The 27,553-nt window shown below is 37.7% G+C and overlaps 1 protein-coding gene and 1 pseudogene across 2 annotated transcripts in view; both read right to left on the bottom strand.

The window, feature by feature from the left end:
- The window catches only part of B3GALT1 (UDP-Gal:betaGlcNAc beta 1,3-galactosyltransferase, polypeptide 1), a 388,127-nt gene that overhangs the window by 313,309 nt on the left and 47,265 nt on the right, over positions 1 to 27,553 (bottom strand). For both annotated transcript variants that reach the window (XM_005857532.2, XM_014545411.1), the window contains exon 2: positions 6,091 to 6,194. The gene's annotated coding sequence lies outside the window, so the exon portion shown is untranslated. The remainder of the gene's footprint in view (positions 1 to 6,090; positions 6,195 to 27,553) is intronic.
- Positions 22,238 to 22,662, bottom strand: LOC102250270 (annotated as a pseudogene).

Raw genomic sequence — 27,553 nt, 5'->3', positions numbered from 1 at the left:
CTTTTTTTTTTTTTTTGGTTATATATTGATCACTGCAGAAATCTTATAGATGTAAATTGTCTTGCTGACAGCCATGGTTGCCAACTCTTGCTAATCAATAAAGCCACCAGTACAGCATTTGAAAAATTCACAATTGAGGGGCTGTACTCAGACCTGCAGAAACTGAATTACTTTCCTAATTTCTAAGGAATCTACATTTTCAAAAAGCCTCCCAAATGATTCTGATGATCAGCCAGATGTGGGAAGGGACCTGGCCTCTAGGGAAGGGATGGAGGGTTTATACTTTGGATTGGTGAGGAAGCTGGAATCCCCAAATGGAGCATTCTTTTACTGTCATCTCTAAATGTTTCAAGATCTTATTTTCTCACCACTTTCCATCTCAACATGAAGGTTGTTAAAAACGATGAGTCTTTTGGTTTCTGCAGTATTACCTTACATCTGCCACTAAGGCTTAAGTGGCTCTTCTAGAAGGAACTCCCAAATATTCCTCCTCCTGTTACTCTTCCCCTCCTCTGAACTTCTATTTTATTCTCTATTTATATACACTGAACATTCTAGAATTTGACATTATTTTGCCTTCTCTCGCTTTTTTTTTTTTTTTGGTTATATATTGATCACTGCAGAAATCTTATAGATGTAAATTGTCTTGCTGACAGCCATGGTTGCCAACTCTTGCTAATCAATAAAGCCACCAGTACAGCATTTGAAAAATTCACAATTGAGGGGCTGTACTCAGACCACTAAGGCTTAAGTGGCTCTTCTAGAAGGAACTCCTGTTACTCTTCCCCTCCTCTGAACTTCTACTTTATTCACTATTATATACACTGAACATTCTAGAATTTGACATCATTTTGTCTTCTCTCACTTTTTTTTTTTTTTTGGTATATTGATCACACTGCAGAAATCTTATAGATGTAAATTGTCTTGCTGACAGCCATGGTTGCCAACTCTTGCTAATCAATAAAGCCACCAGTACAGCATTTGAAAAATTCACAATTGAGGGGCTGTACTCAGACCTGCAGAAACTGAATTACTTTCCTAATTCCTAAGGAATCTACATTTTCAAAAAGCCTCCCAAATGTATCTGATGATTAGCCAGATGTGGGTGGGGACCTGGCCTCTAAGGGAAGGGATGGATACTACTTTAGATAGTTAGCCTGGAGCTAATAGTAGCATAATCTCAAAACATCTTTTGCCTGAAAAATTATTTATTTTTAACTAATAAGGATTCATGACTAAATGTCAGATTCCTAATATTACTAAATCATCTAACCTAGGATTTAGAGTCTAGCACTTGAATTTATGAGTACCATATAATACCTAAGAGAATTTTAGAGTTCAAAATGCCTGAAATTTCAAAAGCATATTTTATATGGAAAGAGCCATATATCATATATAGCTATAGATTCTCATTTTTCTTTTGACATGACATTATGTTAGATACTTCCTAATGTCATCATTCTTCAAAGCAGTGAAAATAATATTCCATTAGGATGAGAGTTCTGGTTAATTTAATCATTTTCTCATTTTTGGACCTCTTGGGTATTTGTCATTTCTCCTATAACTGTGAATATCATAACTGATAATTTTGAAATAAATAATTCATTGAATATTTAAATAATTGTATTTTGTCTATTTATAAAATACTTATTCTATTTACAAAATATGCATTTCATTTCTTTTTTAGCTGTCCTAACCTTGGACACAATTTTTGCAATGGTCTCTCCAATTAGTTTGTTTTCTCATTTTCAAATTCTTAGAATGTCTCTATCAACTACACCATGGTAAGGAGCCATGGAGTTACTCAATTTTATTGGCACATTGTCTTGGTTCCTATATTTGGGCCTGATCCCAACTATCACGTATTCTCAGGGGTACTTTCTAACATCAACCACACTGCAGGGAGGAGATGTATAAATGGTACAAATCAGTGTTCTTTAAAGTGTAGCCTACAGGTCACCTGTAATAGAATAATCTGGGTGCTTCTTAAAACTGAAGGATCACGGACCTTTCAAATTACTCAAACGCTTAGGTGTGGGGTCTAAGAGAATAACATTTAAACAAGGCCTCAAGATAATGTTTATGCATACTGATGTTTGAAAAGCCAGTCTTCCATATACCAGAATATCAATGATTTAGGAACCTACATCTAAGGTACATCCAATGCCAATACACCTCTGTATCATTCTACTTCTCTATAAAATTTGTATATAAACTTAATCTGTGATCACCAATTTCTTTTCTTCTCTGCTCCATCCTTCTTCCACTAGAGTGCATCTTTTTTACAAAGTAGAGAACATGTCTATTTTATCGGTCAAGCTCCTCTGGATCCTCTTCTCTACTAGACTCTGACCTGGGGTTCTCTTCTTGGCCTTCTTAATCCAGCTATAGCGAGAATTCTATGCCCTCACTTTAGGGAAAATCCTCTCTCACTTGATATCTGATCACATTTCCCATCCCCCATTCCCTACAGCTATTACCCTGGTTGCCCTCAATAAGAATCCTGGGGAGTCAGTGTAACAAGGATCCCCCAGACTCTTAGCAATTTTCAATCCACTGATTCCCTCAGTGCTCCTTGGCTATAACTGTCCACTTGTCCTAGTTGTATTTAGAGTTGAGTCCAATCTCTCTCCCTACTGTATAACTCTATCTACTGCACTAGTCCCTCATGAAGAAAGTCTTCTTTTCTTTCTTTAATCATTTTCATAAAATTTTTTTCTTTAACATTTGTTTTAAAAATAGGAATATGAACGGAATCGGCCTTACATTGGAGAAAATAACCGTCTACTATGAAAGTTTATCTCATAAGAATTATTTATAAAGCAATACAACCAAATCTAAACAGAAACATGTACCAAGCCAAAAGAAAAATTACTGTAATTTGAGAGGATTATGGAGAAGTTCTTCCTGTGGTTATAGCTGCATGGCTGAATTTAACTCCATACAAAAATTAGAAATGACTAATTTGATGTAGCTTGTATATAATAAACACTGTTGTTCATGCCAAAAAGCTAGCTTTAAATAACATCAAGTATGACCTGTTTTAATATTAGGATCCATAAAATGCACACATTTTGTTTTTAGAAACAAAAATATATTTGATATACTCTGCATGTTTTCATTTTAACGGTGTATTATTAGAATAGTCTTTGCCTGTTATGACATCTTTCTATAGTAGAGAATAGTAATGTAAATAATTCCAAGGAGAAAGATTCATTTGATGTCAACCCCAAGAAGAAATTTATCTGCTGAAATGGACTCCCCATGGTTAACTGAGGGCCCAAATTTTATAAGTAATAAGAGCCTAATGGCCATTTGCTGACAGGGGCTTCTCACGTATTCTGGTTACTGGGAAGAACCTCAGACTGAACACTCCCTGCTTCTCGCACTATGTTCTGCTGATTTACACAATCTAAGTCAATGATTTTAAGAAGTTCCTACTTTTTTCTTTCCATCAATAGACTAAGCCCTGCCCTATCCAATCAGAACTGCTCCATAATAATGCTGACCAATCAGGATTGCATGATTCAAACAAATCAGAAGTATACAAATTTGGATATCCCATTTACATAAAATGAACCTAATTGGGAACCTGGGCAGATACTTTGTTATAAAAGGCAGTCTCCCCTTTGTCTGGATAGAGCACAATTTGGGTTGCTACCTGAGTCTGTGTCTCTGGGCTGCAGCTCTCTTTGTTCAAATAAATGTGTTTTTTTAATTTTGTTATTACAGTCTAAAAATAATTTTGGTTTACAGTAGTTATACACATATACATGCAGGTATACATACATATTTATCTCATTCAAGTGCATCACCACAGTGGATGTTGCCAGGGAAAGCTCATATACTTACTCAATGTCATTACCAAGTAAAAACTGAAGAAATTTCTAGTGGCTAAGTGTCCAGAGACTTTTGGACAGTCAAATCTCCTTTGTAATTAATTGTATTAAAAACCTAATATAATGGCTAACAATCAAAACATTGACAACACCAAATGCTGATAACAACAAATGTAGAGCAACAGGAACTCTCTTTCATTGGTGATAAGTGTAGAAAATGGTACAGTTATTTTGAAATACAATTTGGCGATTTCTTACAAAACTAAACATAATCCCATTCCTTGGTATATTCACAAATGAGTTGAAAACTCATGTCCTACAAACTTCTGCTGAGAAATGTTTATAGCACCTTTTTTCATAACCGTCAAACTGGGAAGCAACTAAGATCTTCTTCAATAAGAAAATGAATAAACAAAATGTGGTTTATCCACACAATGGAATATTATTCAACAATAAAAAAAATGAGCTATCTAACCACAAAAAGACATGGAGGAAGCTTAAGAGCATATTGCTAAGTGAAAGAAGCCAATACAAAAAGGCTGCATACTGTATGGTTCCAATTATATGCCATTCTTAAAAAGACAAAACTCTGGAGGCAGTAAAGAGATCAGGGGTTGCCAGGGATTCTGAGGGAAGGGCAAATAAGGGAGCACACGGGACCTTTTTGAGGGCAGTGAAAATATTCTGTATAACACAATAACAACAGAAATATGTCATTATACATTTTTCAAAGCCTATATAATGTAGAATACAAAGACTGAATCCTATGTAATGGACTTTAGTTAATAATAATGTCAATAATTGTAACAAATGTATCACACTAATAAAATATGCTAATAACAAAAATTACGTGTGTTTGGGGGGAGGGGTATGTAGAAGTTTGTAATTTTCAGTTAATTTTTCTGTAAACGTAAAACTGCTCTTCAAAATCCGTTAATTAAAAAAATAAGAAAGCAAAACATAAGACACAGGTTATGAAACCCAAACCAAAACAGGACAAAATCTTGGCAAAAGAAGACAGCTTCTAGAATTGTGACCAAAGGGCATTTTCCATGGTGAGACCACTGAGCATCTGAATTGTTACCTTATATTCTTGAGGTGGTTACTGTGGTGGTAGCTGTGACAACAGTAGAATAAGGCACAGGACAAATACCAGAGAGCACCCGGTCCCCATTAGCCTGAAACCTATGATTCTGCATTACTCAGTATGGGTTTGAGTCAGTCCCCACATCTGTTGACCCCTTAATCATTTTTTGAATGACTACTAAGTTATAACTAAACCAGGACTTAGCAAGACCAGACCAAATACCTGGTATTAAAGTGAGGCCTACACTATACAATTACCTCAGACCATGGGAGTCCTGTGACTGACCCTTGGGGCAGATTTTGTCTATGTCACCTTCCCCAGAGCCCTAGGGCAACAAGGAGTCCTGCCACAGTTGAGATGCCCCCTGGGTCCTTCAGGAGAAAGCTAACGGACAGGAAGGAGGAAAAGATTCTCAGTGTACGTTTCTCAATATTGAAATAGAATTACTGAAATCAGAAATACTGGTAAACCTTTAGGTAAAATGGATGTCACATGAAAATTTAGGACCCAAAGTATCTTTTCTTTTCCTAAGAAAATCTCTTAATGCTGAGTCCAGTCATAGAGATGCACAAACAGCAGGCGACGCTGGAGGACTTTCAAAAAGGAAAGCTTCCTTTGCTCCCCAGCTAAGCTCCTCCAGCTAACGGTTTACAGATGTACCAGGATCCAATCCCTCTAGCCCTGGAGCTGCCCGGGATGTGAGCCAGAAGATTTTCACCGAGTGCAGGAGGAGAGAAGGGGCAGAGGCACTCAGGGGAGAGTCTCTGCCAACAACGCTGGAATCCCAATGGCTACACTGGTGCTTTGCAATTCCCACTGTTCCCACATACCATCTACTCCACACAAGGATAATATTTGCCAAGGAATTATTGCTGAACACTTCACAGGAAAGGTATAAAGCATGAACTACTACAAAGTTCTAACCAAATTTATAGTGCCCTTAATACTTCTGATAATATTGCCTATTTTTGCATCACAGTTCTACTCATTTTCTTTTAAATGCGCACCAGAGGATATATTTTGAGAGAGAGAGAGAGAGAGAGAGAGAGAGACATATCAATGTGAGAGAGAAAATTTGATCGGTTGTCTCTTGTACAATGCCTAGCCAGGGCAGTTTTGTTAATTTTCAAAGTCTACAAACCAAAAGTAGGAATCGGCTGTTACCTTATAATGAAAACTTCTTTACTTGTCTCAGGGTAAAACATCGGTATCTTCACCCAATCCCTCCCCTCCAGGACTGAGAAGTTCTTGAAGTGCCTCTACCAGGTCTAAGGGGAAAAAAAAATATATAAATAAACTTCTTGGTACGCTTCGGCTAACTCTGCTTGAAGTTATTTAGATGATCTTTTTGGCATTTCATGAAATTTCCACATATCTTGCATGAGACTATTTTGTACAAAATAATCAGCACTTGAACATAATTCTTAAAAATAATTTTCTTGCTTTAAATCATTTATAATTTCCCCCTTATCCACCTTTGAATGAATGGTGTCATTGCCTGTTATAATGTCAGAGTAACTATTTCCCACTGTTATTGACTTACTTTCCTTCCATCACATTTTTATTCTTTATCTCATAGTAAAAACAAATGTTTCTGCAATAGAAGTTGAAAGTTGTTAGGTTTAAACAGTCCTAACTGGGGCTTCACTAAGACTGTTTTATTGCTTTACTTACTATGAAATTTACTAATACATTTTGGTTCCTAATCTCCAATGCCTATTTTTTTTTTAACCTAAAAATCCCTACTGGAGCCCAAAGAACTCCCATCAGGTCTATAATAATATGACCTGAGCCAGGGACAAAGGGTGCTCTGCCAGCATGTTCTATAAGATAGCCTTCCTTCACCACAAAGGTTTAGGCATTTTTTTGGAACTAGAAAAATAAATAAATAAAAAAGCTGGCTTTGGTAGTCAATCAGAAACTGCTCTAATTCGATGAATCCCTCTTCTGCAGGCTTTACTGGGCAAGCCTCTTCCTGCTGCCTGCAAATTGACTACTATTCTTTGCAAACCTCCTTCACAGTTCTACCCAAATACCACCCTCTACCCTCCAAAGAATTATGTGTTGCTGAAAATATCTTTTAAAGCAGACTTTCGGTAGTGGAAATACTTAATTTGAGAGCTTTTCTTAACCTTTGCAGTCTGTGTGGCACCTGTGTACCCACAGAACAGCCTGGAGGATAAGGGAAAGCAATGGCAGAGTGCTTTAGCTCAGAGAAGTCAGGAAACTGGCCATGTCACCTGCTCTAAAATGTGCCCCTATGGACTGGCTTGGTTTGTCAAATGATCTGCATATGGAGGGCTCATAGTACCATTATATGAATTGAATGGTACTTCTAAACTCTCACAGCCACAGTGGCTTGCTTCAGCCCTCACTGCCCCAGCTTTGTCCAGAAGGTCATCCGGAAGGTCGTCCGGAAGGATGTTCGGAAGGACGCCCAGAAGGTCGTTTGGCTCTGTCCTAATTAGCATATTATGCTTTCATTATTATAGATGTCTTTGGAATTCTTATGAGCAAGTGATTAAAGACTGGGGGAGGTGAGACCAATAAAGCTTTCAAGGAGAGGCATACAACAGTTTTTTGGGTTTTTTTAAGTTTTATTTTTAATTGATTTTTTTACAGAGAGGAAGGGAGAGGGATAGAGAGTTAGAGACATGGATGAGAGAGAAACATCAAGCCGCCTCCCGCACACCTACTACTGGGGATGTGCCCACAAACAAGGTACATGCCCTTGACTGGAACTGAACCCGGAACCCCTCAGTGCGCAGGCCAACACTCTATCCACTAAGCCAGTGGTTCTCAACCTTGGCTGCACATTAGAATCACCTGGGAATCTTTTTAAAATCCTGATTTCTGGGCCTCATCCTCAGGAAATTCTGTTTCAGCTAATCTGAGCTGAAAATATTGGTGCTTACTGAATCACTAAAAGCTGTTAGAGTGATCAGACCAAGGCAAACTGAACAATGTTTTTCTATTAAACCGAGCGTATATATCCTCTAAATTTACTGAATCAAAACATCAAAATAATTTTCATGTCAAATTTCATTGGAATAGTGAAAGCTTTTTAAATAAAATTTAGGACTTCTACACCCTAGGAAGCTTACATATACAGCTGTCCATCAGGATAACATGGTGTTAAATGACCCTCTTTCCCATGAGCAAATCCCAGCTTTCAAAGACAGGTGCATCTACTTCTGGTGACTTTGCTGCCAATGAGGGATCTGCAGGCTCTTCCAATAACAAGCATTACCCATACTCACAATAGATCCAAAGCTTGTGAGAGGTGCCGTATTTGATATACAATGTATCACCACAAATACCAGCATTCCAATATAAAATGCTTTTAGGTAATTCTCATTCATTCTCTCTCTCTCTCTCTCTCTCTCTCTCTCTCTCTCTCTCTCTCTCTCTCTCTCTCTCTCTCTCTCCACACACACATACACACACATTTTTAAATGAAGTCCCTCTGTGGTCACATGACTTTTTTCTTAGCTTAGCTGGTATCAAAAAATACCATGTTCCTTGGCTTTCTAACTGATTCTTTCCAAAATGGGAGGAGCCATTCATTATAAGATTTAAAAAATAAAAGAATGTATGTAAAAAGCAAGACAAAACAAGAACCATTTTTATTATATTTTGTGAAACTCTCTAGGAAGAAACTAACACAATTTTTAAAAGATTGCTCTAAGAGGAAATAAGCTAGAAACAGTGAGTAGTTCAAAAATTAGGTTTGGAATGAGAAGCTTACTTTACACAACGGCCATAGAGGGTAAATGAATGGTTTGTATTTAATCAAAACAACACCCACAATATCACCTCTTACTGATCTCTGCTATCCTTTCTAGTCTCTGGCCAGACAATTTAGGGTTTGGGTTGTATTCCACTGGCAGGACAGAAACAGGCCACTAAAACTCTAAAGTACCTGGAACTCTAGATAACCATTACATATGACCACAGAAAATATTGTCAGATTTCAATCCAAATTGTAGAATGGCATTTTAATTACTTTCTTACTCTGGTCAGTGATAAATTCAAAAGAAATCCTCTACTGCTGATTAGGAATTATGGTTCCTGTTTACATAGGTTTAACATATTCTATATGTAAGATATCTATCTATCTATCTATCTATCATCTATCTATCTATCTATCTATCTATCTATCTATCTATCTTGACCAAGTAATACAGTCTTTTAAAATGCCATGTTTTATTTTTATTCTCCAACCAAATAGTTAATAATTAAAATACTTAACACAATGAAACATTTTCCTAGCATTTTAGTGTAATTTTTCCTTCTACTTTTCCAATTTTTATTCTCTCAATCTCACTTTAGTTCTGGTTTCTGTTTTTTCTTCCTGCCAATGTGAAAATCAGCTATCTGTGTTCCCAGTTCCTTACAGAGTCATTCTTTGATACTCACTGGTATTTTAAGAAATACTTTAAGGAAAAATGTGATATTGAGTTTGTGAGATTTGAAGAACTTTATAAGTACTGGCACTTACGACTTCTCTCTGACAATCCAATGGATACATAATTGTGGTGTAAAATTCTAGATGGTTTCTAATGGTTTTTACATTGTCACAGCCTTCTTCCCTACTGACTCTCAAAGATGTCACATTCCATCTGCAGGCCTGTATCCACTGATAAGACAAGCCTTTCCCATGTGTCCTTAGAACAATTTTTAAGCAGCTCCGAATTTAATAAATTTATTGAACACTAAAATCTATCTAATAGCACTGAAACATTTTGAAAGAGGAAATAAAAATTTTTGCAACTATTGCTTTAGGATTGAATTTTTCCAAAGGTCCAATTTTAGGAATTAGCTTTACCACATATGCATACTTTAGATTAGTTCAAAAGTATACATTTAGCAGCTCTTAGTGTGGGCCAGTTACTGCCCAAGGGACATGTACCAAAAAACATTGCACTTTCTGAGTCTACAGTAACTCATAGCCTTGCCAATGAAGTTAAGGAGACATAAACACATAAGAAGATAATTCAATAATATTTGGCAAGTACTATGACAAATGTATACTTAAGGCTATGAAAAAAAAATGCAGGTTGTAGACTCAATTTTCCTGATGAGGTGTGAAGAACTAGGATGTGCTTCATATACACTGAGTGGCCAGATTATTATGACCACCCCATCAGTACTTCATTGGGCCACCTTTTGCCTTCAATACTGTGGCGATTCTTCTTGGCATTGACTCCATGAGATGTTGAAAGGTGATGCGAGAAATCTGACACCATGCCTGATGAATAGCACTGTCCAGTTCTGTGAGATATGATGGTTGTGGAACCAGCTGCCTGATGGCTCTTTTAACTTCATCCCACAGATGCTCAATTGGATTGAGATCAGGTGATTGTGGGGGCCACCTAAGCAAAGTAAACTCTCCCTCATGTTCTTGAAACAACTCCTGCACAAGATGAGCACCGTGGCATGGCACATTGTCTTGTTAGAAGAAGCCATCTCCATTGGGATATGCCATCAACATGATAGGATGAAATTGATCAGCAACAAAATACTTAGGTATGTTGTGCTATTCAGACGTCTGTAATGATCTGACCCTCTAGCAACTTCAGCTCGAAATTATAGCAAAGTTGCCTACAAATGTCAGGTGGTCATAATAATCTGGTCACCCAGTGTATATCTAAGTATCTAACTTTAGGACATATATCATCTAAATCAGTCCTTAAGATACTCACTGTCCTGATTATTGCAAAATTCATTAGACTTATACACTTGGTTTTTCCCTGTTTTTATTTAATAGTTATCACTTGGCTAATTCAGGCAGAATTTTTCTCACTCATAAACATATCCCTATAGTGTTATTGTGATAGTTAATGAAATAATAGATGTAAAATACTTAGTGCAATACCTGGTATGTGGTAACCGCCCTCCTCCTCAGGAAAAAAACAACAAACAAAACATAAAGCCTCAATCATCCTTAGAGAAGATCTGGCTTATTATTGTGAGTCTCTGCCCTTGGGCAAAGTTTTCATGTGTAAAATATATGGAATCAGGTGTCACAGTTCTTATTCCCTTAGAAGTCATCCAACTCATCTCAACAGGTTGCTTAGCTTTTATATGAGGAAAGAGCTGCATATTCCTCTGAGACTAAAGGCTCATTCCGGGCATCTCTTTGTCTCTAGAGGCCAGTTCTCAAGGCTCATAGCTGAGCTGCGGAGATCTCCAAGGTTTCCACAGAGATCATGAATCGGTTCTATGGGGTCTGTATATTCCTCTTAAATAAACTGGGAAGACAACTTGTGAGACTTTAAAATGAATTGAGTATCTTTAATGGAAAGAAGACATAACCTAGCATACCCTTTGTGATTATGTGACTGTTTAGAGGGCAATTTGAGCTATTTTACAAAGCTGTAAATTAATCAGATAACTGATAGCAGTTTAAATGATATTGATCCAAAGACAAGCAAATTTGTTCTGGTGGAGGGAAAATTGATTTCCCCCTATTCCAACCATAGGAGGAAAAGGCCAATTTTGCATCCATTTGTAGATTCATTTCAACATTCCTGACTCAACTATGTATGTGTGGTATTTTGAATTCCCTATTGAACCAGTTGATAACATCTAATTAATGCCCTCATTAAAAAACAAGTTAAAGGAATTTTTTTTAAATATATTTTATTGATTTTTCACAGAGAGGAAAGGAGAGGGATAGAGAGTTAGAAACATCGATGAGAGAGAAACATCGATCAGCTGCCTCCTGCACACCTCCTCCGGGGGATGTTCCCGCAACCAAGGTACATGCCCTTGGCCGGAATCGAACCTGGGACCCTTCAGTCCGCAGGCCGATGCTCTCTCCACTGAGCCAAACCGGTTAGGGCAGGAATTTTTGATATATTTTTCATATTTGTACAACGATCTTGAGTTTGCCCTTTTATAAGCTATTCTTTAATAATGTAATTTTATATTTGTTTTGATTTCTCATAATAATTTAGTAAATAACCTGTGTTTTCTGAGTCACCTAGACCACTATTTTATAACCATATACTCTCATATGAATTCAGTGTTCATGCTTATAGATACAATCATTTTGGCACCAAAAATTATTAATAAGAACAAAGAGAGAAAAAGCCTAATGATGACACTCCACAAAGGGCTTTCCACCATCAAACATTAGAATTGTCACTCTGCACTATATTGCCATAAATTATATAAGAATCTGAGTATAGCAAGACAAAGCCATATTCACACGGTAAACAGATATCTTATTTAAACAAAATATCTATCTCCTGTTACATTAAAAATCATTACTGTGAAATTGAGTTTCTCATATATGTAGATTTTATTTGTAATTATATTTTGTAAGAGGTATAAGTACAAAGTATTTATACCTGGTTTTATTTATATATTTGTAATTTTAAGTAATTGTAATTATAATGAATTAATGCTAAGGTGCAAAGAGATTTTTCTACTTTCAGTTTTTCCCTTAAAAAGACTCTACATATTATATAAATTTCAAAAACACTGGGCTGAAGAATTGTAAAAAAATGTATATTTCAAATTTTGCATTTGTAGAAATTTAGTATATGAGATAAATCTCTGGGATCCTGAAAGAGTTAATTTATTTCAATCTCAGGATCATCTTTAATTCATATTGCCTTCCCATCAGATCATGTTCTATAAGAATAAAGAAGACTCAAAATAAATGTCATTGTTTGAAAAAACCTAGTCCTAATGAAGCTTTGAAAGTTCCCCTGTGTAGCTGCAAAATAGCATTTGTCTCTTCAGATTTTGATGTATTATTAATTTGAGTTTAGTAATATTAGAATCCAATTATGAGAATATTTTATTAGCACAGAACTGCAAAGAGAAATGGTTTTATGTTGTTCCATTTTAAATCCAAGAAGAAAGAAAACCCAAAATGCTAAATTTGAGTTGTTTAAACAGATGAAGTCATTTTCCACTCTTCTAAAACAACAGGTGCATCTTGGGAAATGATAGCTAATAGGTGGGAAGTGTTTTAATTATTTGAAAAACACATTTTTTTCTGTATATTATTCATTTAAGAGAGCCTTTTATAGAACTCAGCCTTAAAATTGTATGTATTAGCATGAGTTAACTCTTGGGGATATAACAGAGTGCTCTCTAGTGGCAGAGGTAGGAAATACCAAATACATCTCTAGCTTTACCACTACACTCTGTGGGATGTAAACTTGAGCATTTTTTATGTTCACTTGATGATTGAGACCTGGATTCTCAGCATTCAGTAGACTAAGAAAGTGCCTACTGTCCCCCCCACCCACTTATTTATTCCTATACCATGGCATATAGTAGGCATTCAATAAATGAATCAATGAAGTTTTTAAGTAGGAAGGTTTGGCCAAGACAGCATGTGTATGTTAAAAGAGTTTTTAAAACAGATTCACTAATAGCATCTATAGCTCTATTATAGCAAAAACATTTGAACATTGTTTTAATTAGAGAACATTATTTAAGTTAGAATATAAAGACATATAATTGGCAGATTTCTGTTTTGTTTTTCTTTTCACTTATGGAGATAGGCAAACATACGTAAATATGCAGTACACCTATCATTGTGGATTTCCTTCTGCAGTGGGGTATTTTTCTAAGAGCTATTTTTTTGACTTTCTATTTTTCTACTATTATATTTAAGTAGCAAAGAAAATTTTCTCTTTGCCTGAGGGTATGAGATGCTGATTCAGAGAGAACAAAGAATCACATTTTTGGCCTCTGAGCAACTAATTTGACCTTTCTACCTCAACAGTGCAGACAATAGTCTTTAAAGGATGGCTTTGAATTGCAAGTACCAACTACTTATGGGGAAAAAATTCTAAGAGCTTGGATTTAAATATCAAGAGCCAAATCCTGGAGGATTTGGAGTAAAGGGTTTAGGCCACAGAAAGGGTGGGGAAAATGTGTGATGCTATAGGAATTTTCCTAGGAAACCTAGAGGTGATAAAAATAAAAATTCTTTTTGGACTACAAAAGAAGAGATAGAGAAAGGAGAAAAGAGATAGATAGTATAGGTGGCCCTATTCCCTGAACCTACTTTGGGATGGAAATTCAGGAGAGTTGGGTGACAAAAACTCCCCAAAATATTCAGTAACTCTTGCACTGGTGACTAACCTCACATCTACTCTGGAATTGAAAAGTTCCTTGCTGGTTACCCTTCACCCAACTGTCAGCTGCAGTAGGTAGAAATGTCCGCCAGGCAGATCTAAGTAAAGAGAAGGCCTGAGGTAGACTCCTGTCATACCCAAGCTTTCTTCAGCTCTCATAAGGTATAGAGGAAATAACAGAAATTCTGAAGACCATGGCCAGGGAACAAAATAGAGCTGAGAATCAGTGAGCCTAAAGGATTACTCTATTTGGTGCAAGGGGATACTGTAGCTGAACAAAGTTTGCATAGTAAGTGCCTCTGGCTAGAGGGTGGGAGGTTAGATGAAGGGTGCTGCTAAATTTTAGCAAACCACAAATTCAGTAAAAGCCAAACAGGGACCTAGGGCTGCAGTGGCAGAACTCTATGGCCTCAAGAGCAAATTCCATTTTATCAATGCCTACAGGACAGAAATAAAAATGATGCCATTGTAATAACCTGGTTATTATTTAACAGGAAAGCAGGAAAGGGAAGGCTCAATAATATAGGCATACCATTTATACAACTTTGCCAAAAAGCTGCACTAACACTCTCAAGTCTGTTCCCCGCTAATCGCTGGGGGAAAGGGACTGGACAAAAGCAGTTTAAACACATGCCCAGTAAGTGTCATGGGAAGGTGCTTACCAAGCCAGGGAACAAATTAGTGGGCAGGGTGGGCGTGGCTACTGCAAGGGGTGGGGCGGGGAAATCTGAATATTTAAATCTAAACAAAGAAGCAAGTGCATCCTCTTGGTTTTTGCTTTCTCTCACTCTGGCCTGCAGGTTTTCTGATTCTCCTGTAGCAGGAGGATGCACTTCCTGCGCCCACATGGCACACGGCAATGTGGGAGTGCTCACACTAGACCAGTGGTCGGCAAACTGCGTGGCTCTTCCACAAAATACCACGTGGGGGAGCGCACGTACAGTGCGATTGAAACTTCATGGGCCATGCACAGAAGTCGGTATTATGTGGAAGAGCCACACTCAAGGGGACAAAGAGCCGCATGTGGCTTGCGAGCCGCAGTTTGCCGACCACTGCACTAGACCAGTGAACTTTAATTAGCGTGGATGCTGAGCTACACCTGGCTGCAACATGGACACTGGCCCTGCTTTTGGTTCTGCTGGAACCCTAGCTGCACCTTTTCCAGGACTGGCTTAAGAGGCAGGGGACTTTGGAACCCAAGGCATGTAACTTAAAGTCTTCTCCCACATCTCATTCTCCCCTGTGAATCTTAGAAAATTCTTTTTCTGAAGATACCACAAGAACCTCAACCCTGCTCCCACGAGTGACAGAAATTTGATTCTCTGATAAGAAAATGACAACCAAGACTGCAGATGACAGAGATGCAACCACAGATCAGACAACCTGATTCTTGGACAACACATAAAAACTCAACAGGAAGAAAAAGGCAGGGGGTAGGAAAAAAGTGGTGGTGGAAAATCCTCAATCTAACCCAAAGTGAGTGAGCTTGGGACAACAGGTGACTAATTTACCTTCAACTGGCAAGATTAGATTTTCTGCTCCCAATCAATTAAAAACCAGAGAGTTGACTTATACTTAGTGGTAGACAAATGTGAGTTGCTTTTTTACACATTTGAATCTGTGACTTGTTACCTTTCCTTCTCAGTCACACATATTTTAAAAACAAAAATTAATATATACAAAATATTTGCTATCACATTAACACATAACAATCCACATTTAAATAATCAAATGGTAACCAACAGGGAGAAAAGATTGTTCTTCAACTACTGCATCCCCAGCATTTAGTGCAATGATTGACATAAAATACACATCGGTATTTTTGAATCAATAATTAAAAAGTAAGTTTATCTGAATAATAAAGGCCAACATTATTAATCACTTAGTTGGTATTACACTGTTCCTATACCACTTCATTTAACGCTCACATATTTATTTAGTAATATTGTTATTCTTATTTAACAGAGCAGGAAATTGGTTTATAGGAGCTAAATGATCTGCCCAAGGTCCCAGAGCTGGTAAGTGGCATACCTAGAATTTAAGAGTGCACAATCCGAAACATGCCAATGCTGAATCTTAATTTTAAAAAGTTGGTTTTGAATATTTTAAGCAATTTTGGAAAGTCCACACTACCATTTGCTCTAATTTGTCATCTGCAGTTTTTATTTTACTATCTCACTTAGCATCACAGCATTTTAGTCCTGAGGAGGAGGGCTTCATACATCACCTGGTTCAGCCCTGTAGTTAACAAATGAAGGAAGAGACAGAACAAACTAGCACAGTTGACCCTTGAACAAAGTGAGGTGGTGGGATTAAGGATGCACCCTCCACTCAATAATCCATGTATAACATTAAAACATTTTAATACATATTTTTATTGAATTTAGAGAGTAATGAAGGAGAGGGAGAGAGAAACATTGATCAGCTGCCTCCTGCACGCCCCCTACTAGGGATGGAGCCAACAACCCAGATATATACCCCAACCAGGAATCGAACTAGCAATCCCTCAGAGCATAGGAAAATGTGGAACCAAACGAGTCACACTGGTCAGGGCTGTGCATAACTTTCGACTTCCACAAAACTTAAGTTGTCCCTTGCTATCTGCAGAGAAATTGATTCCAGAACCCCCTGTGGATAACAAAATCTGTTGATACTCAAAGTCCCCTATATAAAAAAAGTGTAGATCAATGCATACAGGTGGCCCTTAGTATCTGCATACTCTCAATCTTGGATCAAAAACAGGACAGATATTTATGGGGGAAAAAACACCGTGTATAAGTGGACTGGCACAGATCAAACCCATGTTGTTCAAGGGTCAACCACAGTTCTTAGGGAAAACCCTCTTGCTTTCCTCTTTTCCCTTCAGTTTTTTGTCCTTACCCGTTTTAATAATTGTTAAATGAGTTAAAAGGTGAAGAGTAGTGGTGCTCAGGATTATAAAGGATTAGAAACAGAAGATCAATGAATGTTGAAGTTAAAATTGGTGAAGCAAAGCCCTCTGGGTAAATAAGGTATTATAAACAATATCTAAAACTATGCTTTTAAAGAGCTTGCTAACTGTATCTATTGTAAAGGAATCCTTTATGATGGCATGAATGCTATTATCTCAGGCCTCAAAGCTATTTTTATTAGCAGATTTTCTTATTTTGAAGATCTATTCTGTATAGAGTATTCTATTTTAATGTTCTGGACCAACTTACATAAAACCCAAAATATATCAAAATATCAATTGATTCAAAACAATAAATAGACCTTACAAATGCCATTCACACATTGTTAGTATTTTTTACTTCATACAAAACGTGGTTTTACTGTTGGCTTTCCAATCAGCTTACTGTAAAAGCATGAGTGACAAAAAAATGATAATTCGATGGAATGTGTATGAGGATAAATATCCTTAAAACGTTGAATCATTTCCATAGCCATCCATTTTTTAAAACTATTAGACACCAGGGTACATTGACAAATGGGTCTAATTGTTTCTCTGATGGTCATCAAAGAATTGGTAATTCACTCTATTATTTTGTTAGACATGCACTTCCACTGACATTATAGTGCCCATAAAATGGTCTGATAACTTACAATTGGGATAAAACTAAAGTAATATGTTACAGACTTTGTAAAAATGTTTCTGTGGAACTCATTCCACATTTTATATCTCACTGCATCATCCTTCCTCTTTTTCTTGTCCAATCATCTCATTTCATTCTTGTTATGATCCTCACACTGTTCTTGCAGCTAGTTTTTGCTTAAAGACACAAGTGCTATTATTGTATATGGTCAATCACTTCTTGGCTGGGCCTAGTGAGGGCACAATAGGGACAACTTAGAGTGGGTCATGTAACACCAAGGATGTCATTTCATCTGGCACCTCTAGCTCTCCTTGCTGACATGACTTTTTAGTACCTTTATGTTCTTCTTTCCCCTTCTCCAATAGACTGTCAACCTCCTTCCCACATTACAAGGTTTAAATCAGCCCAACATTGAAAAGCACATATGTTCATAAGTAGGAGAAATCTTAAACATAAGCACTTGCCAATGTCTTAGCTTTTGCTCTTTCTTTTGAGTTGTGCATTAGGATGCTTTGATGACGCACATATGTTCATAAGTAGGAGAAATCTTAAACATAACAAGCACTTGCCAATGTCTTAGCTTTTGCTTTCTTTTGAGTTGTGCATTAGGATGCTTTGATGATTCCTAAAGCTTGAATAATTAATGGAAAGATGGATGTGATCAAGCAGTTTGGAAGTAATTGGCCAATCTGCTCCTTTTATCTTCTGCAGACAGAGTTATTTACGAAACTACAACACTGACTTAGGAAAGGCTTTCTGAAAGTTCAGAAGGAAGTCTTTCCTTTTCTTTTTTTTTTTACACATTGGTCATCCTTATTTATCATTTTTCTCTTTCTTTTTTGCCTCTTCTTCCTTAATTTCCTTCTTTTTAATGATTAAATGATTTCATTTTATCAATTAAAATTAAATATGGATTGTAGATGATGAAATAAATTGCTTAAGTTTGCTTAAATATTTAAGGAAGCCAATTTATCTTAGTGAAAGGTATAGATAAAGGGATTTTGTTTTGAATAGGATACCTACATTTTTAAATGAGGGAGTGAACCTTTGTAGAGCATGTTTAATTAAGATATTGAGACCCTAAAACAGTTGACAGGATCTCAAAACTGTCAACAATATTTTCCCCTTAAAGGAAAAGGCCCCAAAGCTGTCAGGGTTTAATAGGACACAAAGCATCATGTTTTGTATCTGTCAACCTCAGTTCTTCGTGTAGAGCTGCAGGCCCCAGAATTAAAATGTGACTTGAGGCCACAACCAGTGGGCAAGATATAAAATTTTCTAAACTCCAGAGAATAAAAATAACAAGTACTTATAACTATGTTCACTTATAACTATGTTCATTGAAAAAGTGCTCAATACTTCTGGCTGTCCTAACTCTGGCTGTGCTTACTCAAGATAAATACCTAGAGCTGCTAACTTGAATTCTAAGCTCTGTCCACAAGGCAATTGCATTAATATCATAATGTCCTTTCTCATCCATTTACTACCATGAGTGGAATTATGTTCCCCCAAATGTATATGTTGAAGTCCTAAATGCCAGTACCTCAGAATGTGATCTTTCTTGGAAAATAGGGTTGTTCATATAATTAGTAAGAGGAGGCCACAGAGCAGTAGGGTGGGCCCCTAATCCAACATGATGGGTATCCTTGTAAGACAGGAAAATTTGGACACACACCCAGGGAGAACGCCATGTGAAGAGGACGACAGAGATCAGTGATGTGGCAGAAGCCAAGGAGCAACAGTGATGCCACCAAACCCCCAGAAGCTAGAAGGCAGGCATGGAACAGATTCTTCTTGACAGCACTCAGAAGGAACCAACCCTGCCTCCTCCATCTCAGACTTCTAGTCCCCAGAACTGTGATATACTCTGTAATACATTACTGTTGTTTGAGTCAATCAATTTGAGATACTTTACTATGGCAGCCCTCGCAAAATAATACAGTAGTTTAGTAAGGAGATATATAAAGCCCGATGTGATATTTACAATGCATAGCATATATATTTATTTGTTATGAGGAGAGAACATCTTCAATCATCCAGTATCTAGATCTGAGCTAGAGGCCAGGTGCACGGATTCATGCACCGGTGGGGTCCCTCGGTGTGGCCTGTGGGGATTGGGCCGAAACCGGCAGTCCAATGCCTCCTGCTGCTCCTGCTCATCCCGGCCCTGCTGCACCTGCCACCGCCGCCACTTGGTAGGCTTGCTGCCACTCCACTGTGGTCTCCAGGCTGAAGAGGCCAGCCATGAGCCCTGTGTCTGGTGCCTGTCAATCAGCTGAGTGCCGCCTTCCCCCTGGTGGTCAGTGCGCATCATAGCGACCAGTCATTCTGGCCATTCCAGTTGTTCCAGTTGCTTAGGCTTTTATATATATAGATTGGCAATTCCAAAATTTTAGAATCACATTTATGTACTCTTGTTGGAGAGCAAACTACCCAATGAGTAAGTCGCATCTTAACATCTGGGTCAAAATCATATCAAATTTTAGGAGCCTTTCAAATAGTAAGAATAAGAACCTACGATGTAGCTTCAAAAACTGATTAAAGTATTGTTGATAGCTATTTCAACTTGTGCCACATAATTTGTATCTTAGATAACTGCAGGGGTAGATCCAGCTTTTATGAGGCCTGAATCTTTACTGGATTAACTTCACCTGAAATCCACCTTTGGCCATAAGACAGTGACAACACAGCCCAGAGACAATACAATCAGTTTTTCAGATATTAAATGATGCTTATATCAACACAATTTTGCTAGACTATAACTATTAGATAAATAAAGGTTGAAATACAAGGGGAAAGACAGATGACGATGCCAAAAGATATTACAAATGTTCTAGACAGATCAATCTAGCCTAATTTCATGTCAGCATTTTTCTACCAGCAACTGTATTATGTAAGCAATGAGTAATCATATTGTGTCAATAAGAAACCAAATCAATTAGCTGGCCAATTTGGTAATCTAATGCAAACAGTACATCAAAATAGCTATTGAAATATGAACCAACTGATTGATTAGAAAGTTACCATATTCCAGTGGTATACCCCACAGACACAGCTTTATATACTCACATCTCTGATACATTCCCTTTCCTTCTGTACAATATTCAGTACTAAATATTTTAGAGTCAACTCAAGAACCTGCAGTATTTCATTTATTTATACCTCTGTCCTTTTTAGTTTCTCAACAGGTATATATCTCTTTGTCTTCCCAATAAATATCTACTTACTTTTCTCTGTCCCATATGGTTTAGTCCCTGATCTTAAAATAATGGGTTGAGGATCCATTACTGTACATTACTCTGCAATAGTTATGTTCTTGAATCCATAAAGGTGAATCATACTCTAAGAAGAGAAATACTTTCTTTTTCTAATCCTCAACTGATTTTTAAAGAGAGTGGAAGAGAGAAGGAAAGACAGAGAGAAATATCGATGTAAGAGAAACACATTGATTGGTTGCCTCCTGCATGCGCCCTGACCAGGGCCAGGCTCGTGAGGAGCCTGCAACCGAGGTACGTGCTCTTGACCTGAATCAAACCGGGACCCTTCAGTTCGCAGGCCCACACTCTATCCACTGAGCCAAACTGGCCAGGGAGAAGAGAAATACTTTTAAAAGTCCCCACCTTTCTCATGATTTTATTTTCCTCACGTACAACAGCAGCCCTTACAAAATATTCCTTCTAAATTATCTACAAACTTCCCCCCCCGAATCTGAGTCCTGGTTCACTCAAGAATTCCCCTTCTTCCTTCTCTTATTTATATAATTAAATCACTGAGCAGCCAAAGGCAAAACCTTTCCAGGACAGCAGTGGAGGGAAAGAAAATAAAAAACCACCTTGGGCTCCAAGTGGAAGGGAAAGTCAGGAAACTCTATGTTCATAATATGCTCCTTCTCTTTTCAAAACTCAAATACTCTCAGAGACTCCAGGAAAACCACCCTAACTGGCACACTGCCACCTCTCTATCATTGATTACTCCCCCTTCCTTTTTAATGTTATGACCTCTGTACCTTTAACATGTTTATTGAACTTATGATAATATATTGAATTTTTAAGTCTATTTCTGCCGAAGGATGTGAACTTTTTTTGAGATTCATATTTTATCCACAAGCAAATGAAGAATGTCCCCTGTAAATTCTAATTTGGGGTGAGAAGAGTAATATAGAGGAGTAGCTGTTGGCTCCATAGTGATGTGTGAAAGGAGTCCATCCCACTCTTTCTTTAAACAATGGTTTATTTATTAAAAAGGAAAAACAGAGCCCAGCCAGTGTGGCTCAGTGGTTGAGCATTGACCTGTGAACCATGAAGTCATGGTTTGATTCCCTGTCAAGGCATATGCCTGGGTTGCTGGCTCGATCTCCAGTAGAGGGTGTGCAGAAGGTAGTCGATCAATGATTCTCTTTCATGGATGTTTCTATCTCTCTCTCCCTCTCCCTCTCTGAAATCAATAAAAATATATTTCTTAAAAAAGGAAAAAAGAGCCATATGATTTCATGTTGAATTTGTGAAAAAATTCAAAAGAAAAATGACTTTTCAAAATTCTCGTATCCAGTCCAACGTGTGAAGTGACCAGAATGTCACTTTCATCCAGTGACAGCCACTGCTCCCCAAGAGCAATAATGCCTGAGCAAAAGAGTTAATAGTCATCAAGAGTATCTATCTGCTTGGAAATGGAGAGACCTGGACCTTTAAAGTCTAAACTTGCAACTTCTCAGCTTCTAGTTCATCTGCTGTTCTACCCATTGTTCCTCTAAGATTTCTTCAATGGACATGTGCCGGAGGGGTGTGTCACTCTACTTTCCAAAGTCTATTTCTCCCAGAAGAACCAATTTTCTCCTATGACCACCAAAATCGCTCTAGGGATATCATCATAGTTTTTGCCCACCTGAATATGCTCCACAGTCTGATGTAGCATAAATTAGCAAATTCACCGATGCTTCTCAAAATGCCTGTAAGTATCCTTCCATTTCGAAGCAGGACCAAGTGCTTTCCCCAGAGTTCATCTGAAGGAGATGAGCAACTCACTATTGATCTTCCAATGAGGCTGGCAGCACTGGGCATATAGTTCACTTTGAGCTGAGAGAAGGTTGCAGTGTATAGTGGCAGAGGGCCAGTGCGTCCAACATCTCCTTCCTTCTCCTGTGGTCTCTGATAGTTGCTGTCTGCTTAGAACCAAGACAAGAATTGGCCCTGGCTGAAGCCACCTGGGTCTGCTGAGTAGAGTGCGAACTTCTTGAATGAGGAGCTCTACATTCTTAGTGCCTAGCATGCTAATGAGCACATAATACATTCTCAGGTTGTATCTGAAAGAAAGTGAAATATCTTTACAGGTTTTCTCCAATGTGTCCTTTTTGGTCATGTTTCTTTAGAATCAACATAATAATTTGTTTAGAGTGGCTGGCATATAGTAGTTGCTTAATAAATGGTTACTGACTGTAAGAAGGAATTCACAAGATCTGAGCTTGTGAATAATTAGCCTCTGCAAATAGTCTTTAAGGTCCTAAGTAGAACTCACTGGAGATTTCGGAATACAGAATGTACCCCATACAGATTTTTAAGATTAATTATATAATTAGTCAAATTCATGCCAAATTTGCTTTTGGCAATTTTAATGTTCCATATAGAAAATCACTTAGCATCCCTTCACTTTTTTCATTAAAAAAAATAGGAAGGACTTTTAGATCTCTCCCCCATGGATATGAAAAGGTGTCATAAAGTTTCTAAACAATTCAAATACCATCATCAATGCAGGTGATTGCCTTTTTTCTAAACCAGGCTTCACTTCACATCTGACAGTTCTACTCCTCAGATGCTGCCACATAAAGACTGTATTTCAGTTATAAAAATGAAGAGTGGGGGAGAGCACAGCAGGCAGAGGGAAAAACAAGGCAAAGGCTTTGAAACAGGAGGAACTTGGAAAGTTCAGAGAAGAGAAAAGATCCCTGAGTGTTTCCTAGACAACAGTGAGCGTTTGGTGGACAGGAGTAAATTTATGTGGGACCTTTTAGACTATGATCAGAGGTTTAGCTTTACGAGAAGTTACTGAAGGTTCAGCAGGGTATAAGTCATCAACCTGCATCCACTAGAACCAAAGGGTAGAGCCTACAGTGAGATTAGATTTTACAGGAAATATTGGATTAGACCCATGATTTGGGAGGGTGCTGAGGTGGTTTGTAAAGGTCTAATATATTTGGGTGCTACCACGTTGGTAAAGGGATTCCTATTCATTTTTGTTTCATCTCCCAACTCTACTTTTATTTCACATCCTTCCTATCATACACATTGATATAACGGGACTGAGTAACTGAAAAATATATAGGCATGAATTCTGGCTTGAAGTCTCATGATAGCCCCTTACCAGCATCAACATATAAAGATTGGCTAATTTGTATGTCCTATCAAACCCACAGCCAGATATGTGGGAACAGCAGAGTCAAACATGCAGCAGGATACTCACACACTGAAACATACTAAAACACAGACTGACACATTGAACACACTGAAATTAGCTAGTTAGTATATAACCAATCAAAGCAAGGAAGTGGACAGCAAAACCACTAGAGAACTAATTACAGAAAGGGAGTTCCATACTACAGAGTAAAAGAATCCTCTGCTTTCATGGTCTGTTATCAGTCTCCTACCACAGTGTTTCATACTACCCCTCTGCTCTCCTCACACCTTGCTGGGGACCCTGGGCTCTCCCTGAGAGCCCTTGAACTAGGTATTATCCACAGTCTTGACATCATAGAAGGAAGGCCACCCATAGCTTTATGGTGACTAATGGGCCATGTAAGGCACCCACCAAGGTTAAAGTAAGGCACCCACCAAGGTTAAAGTACTGTGAACTTTTGCTCCTACTTCAAAAGGAGTATGTGTAGTGTATATATTAATAGGAAAGTTGATTCTTGATATACTGAATAATACTACACTGGATAGCTTTATTAATGTTTAATAATTCTATAAGTAATTTGGAAAGGTTACCTCCGGTCAGTTTCATGTGCCACCTTGAAGCCAGTTCACTGTAGGTGTTAAGATGCCCTATAGTTTTGATAGTAATCTACCCAACTCTGTATTGGCTGGATTTCCCCAAAACTCATTAGTTTCTGACGGAGGCTGCCAAAATCTCAGTTTCTACACCTGTTCTCTTATGTCTTCAACTCCAAAACCCATCTTTCAATTTCAAGGGGAGTAATTTAGGGGATAGAGTTTGGTATATTAATTTTTCTCTCTCTCACAGCTAACTTGGAAGGAATAAATATCTAGGAAAGAATAATTGATACATAGGAATGTGTCTTCCCACCAAGTCTCGGTCCTATTTATGTGGCATAAATGAACCAAATGTCAGTTTTTATTTTCAAAATGCACATATATTAATTATCTGATAATTAATTAGCAGGTCCTGTTCCGAAATAACAGTTCCCACAGGCTCTTTTAGGAAAGAAACTTAAACAAAAAAGAGTCTCTTCACTTTGTTTATCCAGCATTCTGCTTATCTATTTTTAGCAGATTCCTCTTCCCTTTCCCCATTGTACAGGATCAAGGAGCTGAAACTACAGTATAATAAATCTCTTCAATCAGCATGCTCTTTCCTACCTATAGAAAGGATAATAAAATATCAAGCTGCCAAAAGCCACGAGCCTGTCTTCTATGTAGAATAATGAACCCTTAGGACAGAGACTCTGAATGCTTCCTTATAATAGGTACGCAAAATTGATCAAGCTGCCTGGAAAGGTAGGCACATACTTTATTTTTAATTTTACATTTCTTTAGTGCTTTTCAAAATTATTAAAATGTAAAGAAGCTCCCAGAAACCGGCCTTCTATATCTCACAAAGAAAAACTGAAAGACTGGTGAATATAATCTTAAGCAACACTGTAAAGTCTTGAACATGGGTGGGATGGACCATGACACTGTGCAATCAGGAGAGCAGGAGTGGGCTGTAGAGATTATGGGGCATGTGCAGCCTCAATTCAGTATCCCAATTCCTCTCCAGCTCCTTCTGTTCCCAACAATTTAGATACCGATGCTTTTACCAAAAAGAAAACAGAATACTCAATAGCTATTACATAGTTATTAAAATAACCTGACATCACTTTGTATCCTTTAAAATCCAAACCTTTACAAGATTCCAAGAACTGCATTAGATTAAAAACCTATCTATATAATAATTATAATTTAAAGATAGGAAGCTGGGACTAAAAACTATTTCTTAATAAAATTAAAAAAAAACATGTGAACTACTATTTCTACTTAATTTTTAATTGCCAGAACCCAGAAAAATTAACCAATTTTTAGCATTTTCTGTATTCATTTTAATAGCAGAAAATTATTAATGGGCCCAATCTTGGGGATGATAATGCCAGTGAATTTTATGAACTTTCTTGGTAGTATGAAATAATGGCACCAGATAAATTCCCCTTGGGATAGAGCTAGATCGATTAGTGACATTGGGTTTGAAGTTGGTGAGATGTCCTGCTGAGCCCTTGGTCCTAGATCTCATGAATATACATCAAGGTTCTAGTTCAGAGGAAAGTGACTGTGATGGGAGTTTATTTTTGAAAGTGGACAGATGAGTGTTCAGGATAAAATAACAATTTTAATCTTGAGAATCAATGCTGTGGGAAGGCAGTCTTTTGTTGCAAATCTTATAGAAATAATTTTATATAATTTGGTACTAATTTGCATAGGTTTTGGATATATATATATGGCTAGTGATTTTTCAATGTTAACAATAGTTTTTCTTACCTGCCATGAATTTTTAATGATCATACATATTAATTAAAATCATGTGTTGATACCTGAACATATGAATGATAATTAGAAACTGCTTTCCAGTATAGTTTCATATTGCTACAAAGACAACTATGGTTTGACAGTATGTTAATTGCAAGTGTCTGATCACATTTTCAGTATAACCAAGAATTACTTAAGATGCATTTTATTAAGGTTCAGAACGTGTTATCATGTACACATTTGTTCACATGTACTGCTTAATGCTTTAGTATATGCATTCATGTACTACCTACTAGTTTGTACAGACTTACTAGTAGTATAAATGAAAAAAACTATTTTAATTCTAAATATGAAATCTTAAAATTCCATAGTCTCAAATTTTTCCTCAAGATATTATGTTGTTTTTTCCAATATTTAATTTATGTAATAAATATATACTACATGTAATAAATACATACATAATAAATACATGCTATATATAAATATACTAGAGGCCCAGTGCACATGTACTGGTGGGGTCCCTTGGTCTGGCCTGCGCCTTCTCACAATCCTGGACCCCACCTTGGCAGGGAGGGACCATGGAAGGGACTACGGGAGGGCTCCAGGGCATGTCCAGCCCATCTCACCCAGTCCCTGATCAGGGCCGTCTCGCCTAGGCTGGCCAGAGAGGGACCGCAGAAGGAAGGGCTCCACTGTGTGTCCAGCCCATCTTGCCCAGTCCCGATCAGCAGGACACCAGCAGCAAGCTAACCTACCAGTCATAGCGTCTGCCTCCTAGTGGTTGGTGTGTGTCATAGCAACTGGTCAAACGGTCGGAGGGGCACTTAGCATATTAGGCTTTTATAGATATAGATATAGATATAGATATTAATATTTACTTAATAACTATATACTAAACCATCCATTATAATAAAAGAAAAACATGCAAATTACCCGTCCCTCCACTACACTCAAGCCAGGCCACAAGCCACGCCCACAAGCCAATCAGGAAATAGTATGCAAATTAACCCAACTAAGATGGCGGCAGCCACAGAGCTGGAGCAAGCAGGAGGCTTGGGTTGACCCCGGCGATGGAGGAAGCCAAGCTTCCCACCTGCCCTGCCCAGCATTGGCTCCGCTCAAGGCTACAAAGTTTCAATTATAGAAGATAAATAAACTCCAGGAAAAAAAGGAGAGGCTGGGATCTTGGGTCGCGGGGGGGGGGGGGGGGGGGGGCCGG

This window comes from Myotis brandtii, unplaced genomic scaffold (assembly GCF_000412655.1).
Source record: "Myotis brandtii unplaced genomic scaffold, ASM41265v1 scaffold112, whole genome shotgun sequence".
Classification (NCBI taxonomy): Eukaryota; Metazoa; Chordata; class Mammalia; order Chiroptera; family Vespertilionidae; genus Myotis; species Myotis brandtii.
Note: the sequence above shows the minus strand (reverse complement) of the source record. Positions and strands in the feature narration are given on the sequence as shown.